General features: G+C 35.8%; 1 protein-coding gene across 2 annotated transcripts in view; it reads left to right on the top strand.

The window, feature by feature from the left end:
- The window catches only part of PPFIA2 (PTPRF interacting protein alpha 2), a 465,700-nt gene that overhangs the window by 326,421 nt on the left and 122,642 nt on the right, over positions 1-16,637 (top strand). The gene's annotated exons all lie outside the window — the stretch shown is intronic.

Raw genomic sequence — 16,637 nt, 5'->3', positions numbered from 1 at the left:
AATGGAGGGGCTTCTTAAGTTTTCTCCTTCAAGTATAGAAACAAAGGAAGCCAAGGCAACCAGACTAATTTCCAGAGACTGCCATCGATTCTGCTGGCTGAGAAGCAAATAGCTCTTAATTTAAGGCTTCACCATTTCAGCCTTTATCCATGTATTTTTATAGAAATCTCAAACTGAATTTTAAAAAATAAACTAGTCTGACAGCTAGATTTCATGAGGTGTATTTCAAATTTGGATAAAATTATTTCTCATCCCTTCAGATAAATAAATTGACATTAATTCAGTAAATAAACCACCACGCTCTTTAGAATAAGCTGTTTGCACGCAAAACTCAGTTTAGGAAACTAGCATGTAGTTTTCTATTATTATTTCATTTTAATTATGTCATCAGTAATACAGGGCTATGCGTTTTCACAGAGAATTATAGAATCATACTCGTTTGGGTATAAAAATGGGCTTTGTGATCATAAAGTCTTTTTCTTAGAAGTCTACACAATACTGTGGGTTTTTTTTAACAGTGCTGTATTTATACTAATCCAGAAAAGAATTAAAGAATATGTCTTTGAAAGGTTATAAAGAAGTTGAAATCTTGTCTACTTCCTAACAAACTATTTGATATTCAAAGTGTTCTTCTAGTACTTTAAAGGAGAGGAGAGTACTCTCACACACATTTTTTTTTAAATGTTTCTTTAAACATATAACCCCTAAATATCCAGGCATTATAAAATGTAAGACAATTCATGTCAGATTAACTTTCAGAAACTGGTTATAGTATCAGAGAGGACCTGTGTATAATAGATGTTTGTTTCTACAGATTCTGAGGATTCTGAGTAGTTGGTGACATAAATACTCAATCCCTAACGTTCTTTGCCTTTTAGTTCTCGGAGAAGGCATTTCAGCCAGTATAGAAGAGAAATTCTATGCCATTGCTAACTTACTCTTCCTTATGGATGTAACTAAAGATTCTTAAACATTGTAATTATTTATGTTATTTTCCCCCAATTTCCCGTAATTTTAGGAAGAATGATTTCCAAATGCTTTGAAACAATCATACACTAGTATTATCAAAATAGTATGCCCCTAGCCTCCAATGTAAGCCTGAAATACATATTATACATATATATTTTTTTCTAATTTAAAGTAAATGACCTGTTTCAATTCATATTACTCCTGAGATGTCATTCAAGAAAGTATTTTGAAAGTTTAAGGGTTTTTTTTATTGAAACATAATTGATATACAATATTATTTTAGTTTTAGGTGTACAACACAGTGATTTTGATATTTATATACCCTACAAAATGATCACCACAATGTCTAGTGACCATCTGTCTCCATACAAAATTTTTACAATATTATTGACTATATTCTTTATGTTCTATATCACATCCCTGTGTCTTATTTATTTTATAACTGGAAGATTGTACCTCTTACTATTCTTCATTTACTTCATCCATTTCCCAATGGCTACCATCAGCTTTATTTTCTTGTATTTATTTATTCATTCATTCATATCATGTTTCTTTGCCTGCCATTCTTTTTTTTTTTTCAGTTTTATTGAGATATAATTGACACACAGCATTGTGTAAGTTTAAGGTATATGACACGATGATTTAGCACATGTATGTATTGTGAAGAAATTACCACAATAAGGTTAATAAATACATTAATTACCTCACCTAATTACCTTTTATGTGTATGTGTGTGCATGTGCTAAGAACATTTTAGATTCACTCTCAGCAACTTTCAAATATATAATACAATACTGCTGATAATATCACCATGCTGTATGTTAGATCCCCACAATATTCTAACTGCTGACATTATAGATAAAACATGAAATAATATCTATATTATTACTATATTGTGTAGTAAATAATTACTATATTAAGCTTCCAATAATATCCTAATTACTATATTAATCTTCCTTATATAAATACTTCTAATTTACATGCATAAACATTATGTGTCTTTCCTTTTCAAAATTATTCTCTGTCTCATGATCATTTAAAGAATATCAATAGAAAAAACAATAAAAAACAATAAAAAAATAAAGAATATCAATACCATTGAATAGCAAGTGCTACAGGATTGTAATTTAAATACTACCACTTGGGCAGCCCCAGTGGCACAGAGGTTTAGGGCCGCCTGCAGCCTAGGGTGTGATCCTGGAGACCCTGGATCGAGTCCCATGTCAGGCTCCCTGCATGGTGCCTGCTTCTCCCTCTGCCTGTGTCTCTGCCTCTCTCTCTCTCTCTCTCTCTCTCTCTCTCTCTCTCTTTCTGCATGTGTCTCTATGAATAAATAAATAATCTTTTAAAAAATAAATTAAATAAATCCTTAATTTTTTATTGGGAATTGTTTAAATGGATATTCAAACAAAAAAAAGGAAATATTAGTTTGGGGAGTGTCTTTGCATTAAATATTCAGTGAAGAATGACTGTAGTATTAATGCATAAATTGTGAAGTAGTTGGGGAGAAATACACAAAACTATTGTTAGATACTATGGAACTGCCAGAAAGTGACTTTTAAATCCTAGTCACAAGGATTACCCTTTACTTAGAGTAGTAAAGTTGCTTAAATTACATAGTCAGGGTGGGTTATTAACCAACAGATGTTTTATGTCGGTGGCTTGAGAATTCTGTTGACAAAATAGTTGATAAAAATAGTCTCAAGAAAAGCACACTCTGAAACAGGCCTTATTACTCATAGAAAAGCTGTGTAATTATTATCAACATTTTAAAAACAAAAAATTAAAAGAAAAAATAAGCTTAACTGAAACTAGTTTAAATGTTTCTGTGGGACATAAATTTAATCAGTTGCTCTAGAAGAACATAAATACTCATAGGATAATAAAAATTTTCAGAACGCTAAATTTTGCCTTACTAAAAGTTCAGAACTGGGCTCAATAACTGTCTTCCTGTTGCTTTCTAGAGGGCAATTAATTTGTGAAATTTTGCAATAAACACACTGCTCTTGTAATGGAGATAATAATGCTCCTGACTCATATATTCTCCACTTCCAATTATTTTTTGCAGCTGCAAATATTTGCTAAGTGATGTGGATAAGTAGGATGTTCAGAAGACATCGTCTCTGTAATAAATTTGTTGAGAAACTAGGGTGAAAAATAATCATGCCCCCATTAATATTACAGAACATGATAAATAAGCAGTGTCAAAAATGATATTAGGGATGCCTGGGCAGCTCAGTGGTTGAGTATCTATCTGCCTTTGGTTCAGGTCGTGATCCTGGGGTCCTGGGATCGAGTCCCACATCAGGCTCCCTGCATGGAGCCTGCTTCTCCCTCTGCCTGTGTCTCTGCCTCTCTCAGTGTCTCTCATGAATAAATAAATAAAATCTTATAAAAAAGGATACTGGAGTTTAAAGAAGAAATAAGTTAAGTGTGATGAGAGGTGTCAGAGAGGCAGCATGGAATAGTGATTTGTTTGATGTCTGTCCACCTGAATTCAAATTCCATCTCTGCCGGTTACTAGCTGTGTGGCCTTGCACCTTAACCTCCCTGATCTTCAGTTACTGGTAAATAGTCCTACGCAACTTACAGCTTTGTTGTAAAGGGTAGAGATGCTGACTAGGAATAGCAAAACTTGATTACAAGCAATAAATAGGGTGGTTAGAATATTTATTAATACTATGTTTTCATAGTCATGCGTTTTTCAATAAATATTTAGTGGCAACCTTATAGATGATGTTAGGATATAGGTTCTGGTCTAGGTGGCTGGGATGTAGTCATGAACAAGGCAGGTAAGGGCCCAGGCAATAAACAAGTGCATATAAGAGGCGTGAATGTGATCAAGGGCAGATGTGAAGTATGTTTTTTTTTTTTTAATTTTTATTTATTTATGATAGTCACAGAGAGATAGAGAGAGGCAGAGACAGAGGCAGAGGGAGAAGCAGGCTCCATGCACCGGGAGCCCGACGTGGGATTCGATCCCGGGTCTCCAGGATCGTGCCCTGGGCCAAAGGCAAGCGCCAAACCGCTGCGCCACCCGGGGATCCCTGAAGTATGTTAAATAGACATGGCAAGGAAGCACTTTCTTATTGGGTGGGGTTTGAACTGAAGCCTGAAAGAGGACACGGATTCAAGCACATGGAAAAGCTTAGAGTTTTTGAGGCAAAGGGAAGAAAGACTCAGTGCAAATGCACCATGGGAGGAAAAGAGCTGCTTTGGCACATTCTTGGGAAGGAAGGATGATAGAGTCATGGAAGCCAAGTGGTCAGGGGAGAGTGCAGGAGGAGACAGGGCACAGCAGTGAACAGGCCAGATCATCGAAGTACTTGTAGGCTGTGGTAAGGAGTTTAATGGTAGGGGATCCCTGGATGGCTCAGTGGGTTAGCACCTACCTTCAGCCCAGGGCATGATCCTGGAGTCCCGGGATCAAGTCCCGGGATCGAGTCCCACATCGGGCTCCCTGCATGGAGCCTCTTCTTTCTCCACCTATGTCTCTGCCTCTCTCTCTCTCTCTCTGTCTTTCATGAATAAATAAATAAAATCTTAAAAAAAAAAAGGAGTCTAATGGTATATTCAAAGCAATGGGAAGATAGAGGAGTGTTTTAACTTGGGAGCATCTTGATTAGATACCTTTAAAAAAAAAGTCATTCGCACTACAATTATGTCTCCATTTGTCATTATTTCACACATCAGACTTCTGAAGTAGAGATGTTTCCTTTCTTATTTTTACTGATAATGAAATTTAGGCTTACTTTGAAAGATTAAATGACTCATTTGTCCAGAGCAGAACCACACCCTGGTCTTCTCACCTCCAGATAATATATATTTTCACATTCCTTGTCACACGCCTGCATAATTTCTATAGGTGTTACTGTTGATTTTTTTAAAAATTCATTCTAACTCAGTCTTAGATTTTCTTATCTTTTCTTCTTTTATTATTACGTATATTCATTTGTTCTTTAGAGGTGATTATTTCATTCTATTCAAGAGTGTGCTTAAAAATGGTTTTCCTTTAAATTTTTCCCCCGACTTCTCCCAGTGATTTTTTTCACTCTGAACAGATTTTCCAAGGCAATGGAATTCCAAAATTTTGATCAGTACAAGTAGGGCTCTTCAGTCTGGGCAAGAGGGGACCGTGATTGGGTGGGCCTTGCTGTGGCCCTCTGTGCCTCTCTACAGGGTGAGATGTTTGGGAGACCAGAGGGCACTGTAAACCCATGAACCACACTACCACTGTTTCTTGACCACATGCCAGGTACCTGGAAGCCCAGACTTTCCAACCAGACGGCCCTTCACTTGCCTCCAGGGCCTTTCTTGACTTATTCCCAGGACCCATGTCCACAGTCTGCGTGCCCTCTCATGCACCCCTTCCTAGTTGAAGCAGTGGCCAAAGGATGCCTGTTTGCTGGGGTTCTGCAAAATTTGAAAGTGTTGGCTGAGGTGTCTATTCAAGCAAACCCAGATCAGCATTCTGGAAGAGCTGAGACTAGGAAGAGAAGGGGAACAGACTACAGGTGAGGGGCCTTATCTGACAAAGAGAATCCTGGCATAGAACTTCAAGGAGACGGAGAATTATTATTTAGAATCTGGTCTAAAAGTCAACGTGAAGGTGTATTTTCAAGGAATACAGTAGGTTATATTTTTACTGGACAGTTTGCTGACTTGATTTATAATCATTCAATACTTAGATTTATGGTATGTGGACCTCTCTTTGTTGTTTTGCCATGCCCTGCCCCCACCCCAGATGCTAGGGACACACCTGTCTGCTATCCACTGTAAGAAATACATTTAATTTCAGCTTTTTCCTCAACAGCATATTACATCTATTTGCATGGATGTGTAAAACTGAAACATGAGTCTCACAAAACAATAGTTACATCCTGCCATGTGCAGTACATTTTGATATTTCTTATTCATCAGTGACTGGAACATTACTTTAATTCTTCACAGAGCTAAGAGTGAAGGAGGCAGCTGATTTGTCAGTGACCCTACAACCTGTGAGGCATATGTTACCACATGCAATACATTCAGCTCCCCTCTCAAGCTTCCTTGGCTTGTCATCCTCACTTTGAACCTAAGTACTCCAAATGAGCTGCTTGTTCCCCATTGTTCTTGTTATTCTCTTCTCTTAGAATCTGACATTAACACATGTCATCAGTCATTCATGACTGTTTTTAGATCAAAATGTATCATAACAACTGAAGCAACAGTAATATGTAAACGCAAAAGCTAAAGAAATACAAAATCAGAAATGGATTTTTATTTACATTTTTAGTTCTGATAGGCAGAAAAACTATGGCCAAAAAAAAAAAAAAATCCACAAAACAAAATGAAGAATCAGTGGCAAGAATAATCCTCAGATCAGAAACTCTAGGAACTAAGTGTGTAATGTTTGCAATATAGAACTTTGGTCATGAAGGACATTGAACTGAAGTGTTACAAAAAATGAAATATGACATTTGCCTTTACCAAAATTAAGAGTCTTGTGGATTTCTAGCAATACACTGCTATGTTTTAGATGAACAGCCGATGGTAAAAATAGGCACTTGCAAAAAAATAGGCAATATGATCCTCAATGATGACAAAAGGATTTTATTTCATCATGCTTTATGATCTATAATGAAACATCATAATATGAAAATTCTGCAGAGTCTCACACAAAGCTGATAGATGTACATTTAAGGATTTGGCTTATGGATATGCCACATTTCTTTTTTTTTAAAGATTTTATTTATTCATGAGAGACACAGAGAGAGAGAGGCAGAGACACAGGCAGAGAGAGAAGCAGGCTCCATACAGGGAGCCCGACGTGGGACTTGATCCTGGGACCCCGGGGTCACGCCTTGGGCCGAAGGCAGGCGCTCAACCACTGAGCCACCCAGGGATCCCCCCATATCTCTGTTTAAAAATACTAATAAACATAATTTGTCACAAATGACATTCTTTTAGAATCCTTTAAGTTCTGGTTGAAAGCTGTCATCCATGAGATGACTTCCATGTATTAACTGCATTTTGGCCATTTTTATATTCCTTCCTCACAACGTGTCAACTACTGCCAACAACTGTTCTTCCAGAAATTTACTTGTTGTCAACTGTGGCTTATTTTATGCATTATCGTTTAAGCCCCAATTTCTTCTCTGTATCAAAGATAATTATCATTTGGATTTATTTACATCCGAATAGCCCTAACAGAATATTTTCTTAGGGGCATCGATCCCATATATATTGTAATCTAATTTCTCATAGTAACTTGTAATAATGTGTATACTTCTCTTTTATTCTTCATTTGAATTTTCAAGCAGTGAAGCCAACTGAAGGGATGGGATTAATGAAGGGATGGGATTAATGAATTTGCCATCTTCGGCCAAGAATAGCCCTAGATACATACGGCTGGAGTGGCTTAGAGGTCTATGATTAGCTAGGAGAGGGCCCAGAAGAGGCAAGTTTAGAACGTTCCATGGTTCATTCATATGGACATGAAGCTTGCCATATCCGTTTTAAAGTAACTGAGTTGGAGAAAATGCTTGTGACCAAAAGTCAGGCATCTTCTGTATGATATGGCAAAAATGAGAAATAAAAATCATCTAGTGTTGTGTGAGAACTCATTAAGCTCAAAATAAACCTCTCCCTGAATGCAGTGACTGTGTTTTTATGCTTTAACTATGGCCTTACTAGATGGGAAGAGAAAGGGGAATGGACTTGTCTATCTTAGAGACCAGATTCGGTATCATTTATATTATCAGCCCAGATATGAGGGCAGAAGAAAAAAAAAAAACACACCTTTGCTGAAGTAGGATATTTCAGACTTTAAAAGACTGATTCACAGAATTTGACAGAAACTATGTTCGTTTATTTCCAACCTATTGTCATAATTTGAGTGTTTATTTATACCAGGGATTTGCTCCCTTAAAGTGGTATAAAACAGAACAAGAACTTTTCCTTCCCTATGTATTGTCTCATCTGCTGAGCCAATGCAGGAAAGTTTTAAAGTCTATTATTCAGATGCTCTCCAGTTGACCTATTTCTATTTTTCACTTTTATAGAGTTTATCCATCTTATCATTTCTCATGAAACACTAGTTTGCCAGGAATTTGGTGTGTTTTACACAATACACTCGCCCAAAAAGAGAATTCCTAGGGCAAGAATATTAGGAAATATTGTGCTAGATATTTTTTGAACTAACATTTTTACTGTAGTATTCATTAGAATTTTTATTTTATTTATTTATTTTTTATATTGTCAAGCTCCAAGGCAAGTGGTATTCAGCTTTTCCTGAATACTTGTATGACCAGAAATCCCCTTTATCTGCAGGGAAATTGCATATGCCAGGACGAGTATTCTGAAGAATATTCCTAAGTGCTGGCCTGGCCTTTTATAGATAGGCAAACCCTTCTTCAAGTCTGTGTGGAAATCTTATTAACAAAGGCTACACACCAATAAGAACAAGATAAATAACTGATATAAAGCCCTTAACAGCTTTCCAAAAGTGCTTTTATACAGCTGTTTTATTGGATCCCTGTAATAACTCTGTGAGGTTTGTAGAGCAAAGATTACTGGCTCAGCGTGCTACAGCTTGTGAACAGGAGGAGCTGACGTAAATAGCGTAAGTACCCAAATATTAAAGTGAATGTGGGTGAAGAAAGGCAGCGTTATCAGCTACCTGATTTCATGGATTTCAAGATAGAAGAGTATTCGCTTTAAGCAAAGTCTTAAATGTGTCCGTGTGCCTAAAAGCATGAAAGAACTTGTAAGACTGAGCATGAACCTTTAAAAAATTCAAAACTGAAACTTAGACAAAGACAACTTTGTTGTTCCCTGTGTTGATGTCTCCAGGATTCATCTAGTCAATTGTGCTCCCCTCAGCAATTCTTAGTGTGCTCTCCTTGTCATTTTTTTTCTTTATCCCATTCCTATAACATACACAATTCTTCCAACTAAAAATAAAAAGTTTCTCCTGACCTTACTTCCACCATCAGCTATTGCTCTATTTTTGGCTCCCTTTTGCCACAAAGCTCTTTGAAGGGGTTGTCTGCTTATAAATCTATTCCAATAAGGTCTTTCTCCCACCACTCCATGGAAACCATTCCTGTTACCCTCATCACTAATTTTATGTTGGTAAATACAATGACCAGTTCTGATCTTTTGTTGTGGTGGATGTCCTAGTAGATCACTCTTACCTCCTCGGTTCCCCTCCACCTTTTTTTTTTTTTTAACTGACATTGCAGGAAAGTACACTCCCTTTGTTTTTCTCTGACTTTACCAGTGGCTCTGTCTCAGTTTCCTTCCTTTCTTCGACCATATTCTTCTTCCCAACTTCTTAATGTAGGAGTGACCCAGGGCTCAGTTCTCCATTTCTTCTCTTGATTGACATCAGTCTCATAATCTTAACTAGTATCTGTATGCTGCAGATTTACAGACCCTTACCTCTACTTTAGACTCTACAACCAAACACATTTATCCAACCACGTATTGAACATTTACAATTGTACATCTAAAATATATTGCATACCTAAGATGTCAAAAACTTATCTCTTGTATCCCCCACCCCCCAAAATTAGCTGCATCTTCCGCATCTCGGGTGATGGAAACTTTGCCTTTCCAGTTGCTCAAGGTGAAGAATATCAAGTCATCCTCACGTCCTCCCTATGTCTCACACCCCACATCAAACTGTAAAGAAATCGGATTTGCCCTACCTTCAAAACATATCTAGAATCTAGCCACTTCTTATCATCTCCATTTGATCACTCCATTCTGAACCACTATCAACCGTCTCTCACCTGGATTACTGTAATTATTTTCTGGCCATGCTCTCTGCTTCTCCAGTGTGCCCTCTACAGTCTATTTTCAACATAGCATTGACTCAGGCTGATGTTTTAAAACCTAAATCTGAACAGATCAGTCTGCTCAAAATTCTGCAGATGTTTCCCATTTATTCAAGGCTTTACGTCATGATTTGCCCTTTTGTCTCCCAACTTCACCTCTGACTCCACTCCAGCAGCACAGGCTTCCTGTTAAATTGTTCTTCCTTCTGCCTACAATGCCCTTCTCCCAGATATCTATATGGCTATCTCCCGCACCTCCACCAAGCCTTTGTTGAAATGTCATAACATATTCTAACTTGGCATATAATTTGTTTATTTATATTGTCCATAATTTATTGTCTATCACTCCAGCTAAAGAATAAACTTCACGAGGATTAGGATCTTTGTTTTATTCCTGATGAGGCTCAAATTTCTAGAACACCTTCTGACACATGGTGAGCTCTTAATAAGTGTATGTTCAATACATAAATAAATGAGTACCACACTATTTTAACTACTATTACTTTATACATCTTAATTCTTAGAGCTTAATTATAATATCTACTTCTCAGATCCCATTTAAAGACTCTATTAAGATCTTATTGGGATTATTTAGCTAATATATTAATTTAGGGGAGAATAGTCACCTCTATGGTATACCGTCTTACCATCTGTAACATGGCTTCTGTCTCTATTTCTTTATGTATTATTAACTGTTCTTCAATAAAATTGTTAATTTTTCACATAGAGGTCTTGAAGATTATTTATTTCTAGGCATTTTGTTGCTATTTTAATTGTTTTCATAGTTTTTCTGATTAATACTGGCATAGAAAATGCTGTTGATTTTTCGGTATTGATATGGCATCTATCAAACTTGCTAACTATTGGTTGCAAGAGTTTGTTGTCATCTTAGACTTTTCTAACAATTAAAAAGAATTTAGAACCGTTTTATTCTATTTTATCTCCCCTTGCAACCAATTTTATTTCTTTATTTCTTATATATTGCCCAAGACTTCAATGTTCAATACAATATTCAGGACTTCAGTACACTATGGAGTAGCATGGGTCAAAGTGGCATCCTTGACTTTGTAAAGTCAAGCTTTACGAATTATAATGATCTAGACTTTAATGATAATGCTGCTCCATAGTATTGTGGTGCTTTCCATAGTAATCATTTCTCAGATTTGGAACTGCCTATTATAAGTTTTCTAAGAATTATTATCAAGAATAAGACCTATTTATCTTTTAGAATGATAATTTCATTGATAGATATTCTGATGATGAACTATTTTTCTTTACCTGGGGCTTAAATTTTTGTGTTTTAACCATCTGCATACTTCTCCAACAAAAATCAAATTTTAAATTTTAAAAATTTTAGGGACACCTACGTGGCTCAGTCAGTTAAGCATCCAACTCTTGGTTTGGGTTCAGATCATGATCTCAGGGTCGGAAGATGGAGCCCCATCTCGGGGTCTGCTCAGCACACAGTCTGCTTGAGATTCTCTGCCTCTGCCCCTCCCCATGCTCCTCTCTCTCTTTAAAATAAACAAATAAATCTTTTAATTGTTTTTAATTTAAATTTAAAAACAAAAAAATCTTGGTTTACATTTATTATATTTACACTGGTTACTAATTCTTTACATATTTAAGTTATGATCTGATTAGATAAGATCCAATCAGCTCATCTACAAGTAAGTTGAGCCCTCTTTTGACTAACTTGACTGCAAAAGGACTCAAGTGACCCAATGAACAGTAAGTCTGGTAGCACCATTGCTCTGCCTCAATTATCCAAGAACCCCTAAAACTTAATCAGGTCAAAAGCACCAGTTTGTTATATTTGCTTTTGTTTTGTTCATTTAACATTTTGTGAAAAGAGAACTAGAAAATGTCATAAAGTTGCAAGTAAGCATTTTTTTTCAAAGTATCATTTTTGAAAATAGATGGCCCCTCAGAACCAGATGCCATCTATGTACCATTGAAATAGCCCACTGACATACAGGCTAAATGAAATCTTCTATACCAGTCATTGGCCCGTTTTCAAGTTCCACCAACAGTAGTGACATCCCATGTCAGAGTGCTTTTTCAGGGATAATTTCTCCTTCTACAGGTGACACCACTTTGAGGCCTAGTTTTACACTTAGTTTCCCAAACTCATCAAGATGACTGAGCCAGGAAGGTCTTCCAGACTCAGCCAGACACTGAGCTAGAACCATGTGTAATATTCAGCATTGGACTCAGGTCCCTGTGCACACTCCCACTTCCCACATGTAGGTTCTTCTCACAAACTCTTGGAAATCTTTCTGATCCAGTCAATTGTCTTAGTTTGTAGGATAACTCAGAATAACACTGAACTTTAAAATTGAAAGGAAAGCAGTTTTGTTTTTCCTTTCTGCCCTGAGGTTTCCTGGTAATTACGCAAATTACCCTCCTGCTATCCTCTTTTATATCAAGAGTCACTGGAAGAGACAGTTTGTCAAGGTTTCATTAAATATTCTTCTTTGAGGGCAGAGGGGTACCTACTTGCCTTACATTTACATATCTAAAAGGAGTGCTGAGTGATTCATGTGGAAGAAAAAAGATCCTCTCTAATGTTACTTCCAAATTCTACAGCTAAACAAAGAAGGAATTCAAAATTTTCAGTTATAAACAAAAATGAAAAACAAAAAACAAAAATCCCCACTGTATACATATCTCTTTATATCTTCTAACTAGATTATTTAAGAATTTTATAGATGAATCATATCATAATATGGGTAATAGCTACTTCTTACATTTCTGAGTGTTATTAATATCAGTCATGGGAATATTGAATAGAAATTCTTCATACTTCATCTAGATTCAAGACACTACAAAATGAAATGTATTTCTATCAAGCCACATATACCAGATATAGCAAATGAATATTCTAGTTTAAAAATTATGAGAATATTAGAACTTCAGAGTAACAGTTATTCCTCAGGTTAAAATATTCTTGCTTTCGAATTTGATGGAAGTTAAAAATGGCTTAGAATGTACAGGAATGTATATTTTATAATTATTAATGAAACATAATTGATCACATTATACTAAAGAACTGACAAGTGAAGGCTTATCAGCCAGATATTTTAATTAAATAAAATTTCTAGGTATTTCTGTGTCATAATGACTTTGGAAATCTCAATGTTGAATAATAAAATCATTAATGAGGAAGTAACTATAAGAGGTCATTTGGTCTAGAAATTTTCTAAGTAGGGCAATATTCAGTAAACTCTGTTATAGTGACTTATTTCTTACCATCTTTCAAAATAAGAGATAGTTGTCTTTCCATCTGAAACACTAATATATTTTAAAATAATTAGCTGGCACTAGAATAAAGAATACTAATTTTTAAGATATATTATCATATCTTTTATTACATTCATTTCACCAATCATTTTATTACTTTATTATTTTAAATTCTCTCCCTCTGGGCAGCCCGGGTGGCTTGGCGATTTAGGGCCGCCTTCAGCCCAGGGCCTGATCCTGGAGACCCTGGATGGAGTCCCACATCGTGCTCCCTGCATGGAGCCTGCTTCTCCCTCTGCCTGTGTCTCTGCCTCTCTCTCTCTCTCTCTCTCTCTCTCTCTCTCTCTGTGTCTCTCATGAATAAATAAATAAAATCTTAAGAAAGAGAAAGAAAGAAAGAAAGAAAGAAAGAAAGAAAGAAAGAAAGAAAGAAAGAAAGAAAAAATTCTTTCCCTCTTTATGCCAGACAGTTTTTTAGGTTTGCTGACTAAATTGGGTACAGTAACTAGTAAAATACCTGGCTAATATTTATCTGTAGTTCTTAACCTCAACTAAATATACAATTAATTACTCAGGGAGACTTAAAAACAATTACACATCTGGACCACACCATTGGATATGGTTTGGAGTGGGATCCATTTTTTTTTATTAAAGTATAATGAAATACATAGTGTTATATTAGTTTCAGGTGTATAATATAATGACTCAACAATTTTATACATAACTCAGTGCTTATCAAGATAGAGGCACTTGGGTGGCTCAGTCAGTTAAGTGTCTGCCTTTGGCTCAGGTCATGATCCCAGGATCCCTGGATGGAGCCCCATGTTGGGTTCCCTGCTCAGGGGGAGTCTGCTTCCCCCCCTCTCTGCACCCCTCCCCCCATTCGGGCTCTTTCTCTCTCATAAATAAAATAAAATCTTAAAAAAAAAAGATAAGTGTACCTTTGTACTTTTGATCTCCTTTATCTATTTCACCCTTCCCCCCACCCACCTCTGGCAAACACCAGTATGTTTTCTGTATTTAAAACTCTGAGGTTTTTTTGTCTTTTTTTTTCTTCCTTTGTTCATTTGTTTCTTAAATTCCACATATGAATGAAGTCATGTGGTATTTGTCTTTCTTGTCCTGACTTATTTCACTTAGCATTCTACTGGCTCCTTTTCACTTAGGTCCAGCCATGTTGTTGCAAATGGCAAGATATCATTCTTTTTTTATGCTTGAGTAATGGCCCAGTATGTGTGTGTCTGTGTGGTATATATATATATATATATATATATATATATATATATATATATCTTCTTTATTCATCCTATTGTGGTTATGTGTATTCACAATGGGATATATATATATATATATATATATATATATATTTTTTTTTTTTTTTTGAGAGAGAGAGAGAGAGAGGTGGGGACAGTCAGGGCCCAGCGAGGGTCAGAGGGAGAGAAAGAATCCTAAGCTGGCTCCATGCCTAGTGTGAAGCCTGATGTGGGGCTTGATCTTAAAACCCTCAGATCATCACCTGAGCAGAAATCAAGGCAGATTCTTTAACCGACTGAGCCATCCAAGCACCCTTATACCACATCTTCTTTATTCATTCATCTATGGATGGACACTTGCGTTTTTTCCATATGTTGGCTATTGTAAATAACACTCCAATAAACAAAGGGATACATATATCTTTTTGGATTAGTGTTTTTATTTTCTTTGAATAAATATCCAGTAGTAGAATTAGTGGATTATATGGTAATCTATTTTTAATTTTTTTGAGAAACTTACCTACTGTTTTCCACAGTGGCTGCACCAGTTCATGTTTTCACCAATAGTGCATGAGGGTTCCTTCTTTTCCACATTCTCACCAACACTTGTTATTTTTCTTTTTTTTTTTTTTTAATTTTAGCCATTTTGACAGTGTAAAGTGATTTCTCATTGGAGTTTTGAGTTGCATTTCTCTGATTATTAGTGATGCTGGGCATCTTTCCATGTGTCTGGAAACCATCTGTATATCTTCTTTGGAAAACACCTATTCAAGTACTCTGCCCATTTAATAATTGGACTATGTGTTTTTAGTGTTAAGTTATATAAGTTTTAGGTGTATCTGTGCCTTTAACTTCTGGATTTAATTAATGTTAAGATAAATTCCTACTTTCTACTTTTTGGCCTCACATTTTCTTATTTTTTCTGGAGAGATTAATAAACCATGTGAAGTAAAATGCATCAGAGAAAAAGAGATCTACTTGAAATTCTGTAGGAGAGAATCAAGCCCTTGTGGTTTAGACATGAAAAACATGGGAAAGGAGGTGTCAAATGGATGAATCAAGTATGGAACTATGTTCATAATAAAGATTAAATTATCCGCTTCAGTGGTGGCTATAGTTAGGAAGACTTTATTGTATATTTGAAAGTTGTTAAGAGAGCAGATCTTAAATATTGTCACTATAAAAAAGAAATGGTAATTATGTGAGGTAATGGATGTATGTTAACAAATCTTATTATGGTGATCATCTCACAATATATACATGAATCAAATTATCATGTTGTACATCTTAAGCTTAAACAATATCACATATCAAGTATATCTCAATAAAACTGGAAAAAATATCATCTGCCAAATATAAAAGCTTCTTGGGGTACGGGGAGGTCAACCACTTATTCATTCTGCAAAAAGTAGATGTCCGGGATCCCTGGGTGGCTCAGCGGTTTAGCACCTGCCTTTGGCCCAGGGCGCGATCCTGGAGTCCCGGGATCGAGTCCCACATCAGGCTCCCGGCATGGAGCCTGCTTCTCCCTCCTCCTGTGTCTCTGCCTCTCTCTCTCTCTCTCTCTCTCTCTCTCTCTCATAAATAAATTAATTAATTAATTTAAAAAAAGTAGATATCCAAGGGGAACTTAATTATTAAGGCATTATAAAATAGTACTTTAAATGCACTCTGTTCTGTACATTCAACAGGCATTATTTTACCACTTAAAATAAATGTGAAGATTATTCTTTGTCATGTTTCATAAACTGCTCTTCTTTGGTGGAGTAGAAGAGCGATGTATGACCACTAAAATATGCTCAAAATCAGCAATAACCATTAAGACATCATAAAATGCACAATGAAAATGAGTACATTAGTGATTTAACTAACTAGACTACTACTTTTTTTAAAAAGATGTTACAGTATTTTTAAAATAAATACTGAAGCTAGAAGTAGGATGGAAAAATATTAATGGTAAGGTTATTTTGTAGATGATTATCATATACAAAGAGAGCCATATTTCCAGTATTTCCTTGATAGAAAATGGAAGAACATGTCTAAATTCTTGGCTTTATTTCAAGATTATCTCTAAAAGCACTATGACTATGACATGGTAGGATTCTGGGACTTCATTCACTTCATTTGTTTTGTTTTGTAAACTGTATATTTCTGTCATTTATTTATCTTAATATGCATTTATAATAATGGTTTCCTTAATTTATATCAGCTTTGTTTACCATAAAGATAATTCATCTGTATTATGCTTTAAAACAGGGCAAAAAAGGCTAAGTTTTATTTTATATTTGCTTTTTATGAAAACATTTTTTCATAAACTTTGTGCAATGATGGCTGAAAATATTGTTTCCAT

The sequence above is a fragment of the Nyctereutes procyonoides genome, unplaced genomic scaffold, assembly GCF_905146905.1.
Source record: "Nyctereutes procyonoides isolate TBG_1078 unplaced genomic scaffold, NYPRO_anot_genome, whole genome shotgun sequence".
Lineage (NCBI taxonomy): Eukaryota > Metazoa > Chordata > Mammalia > Carnivora > Canidae > Nyctereutes > Nyctereutes procyonoides.
The sequence above is the reverse complement of the archived record's forward strand: the minus strand, read 5'-3'. Positions and strand labels throughout refer to the sequence as shown.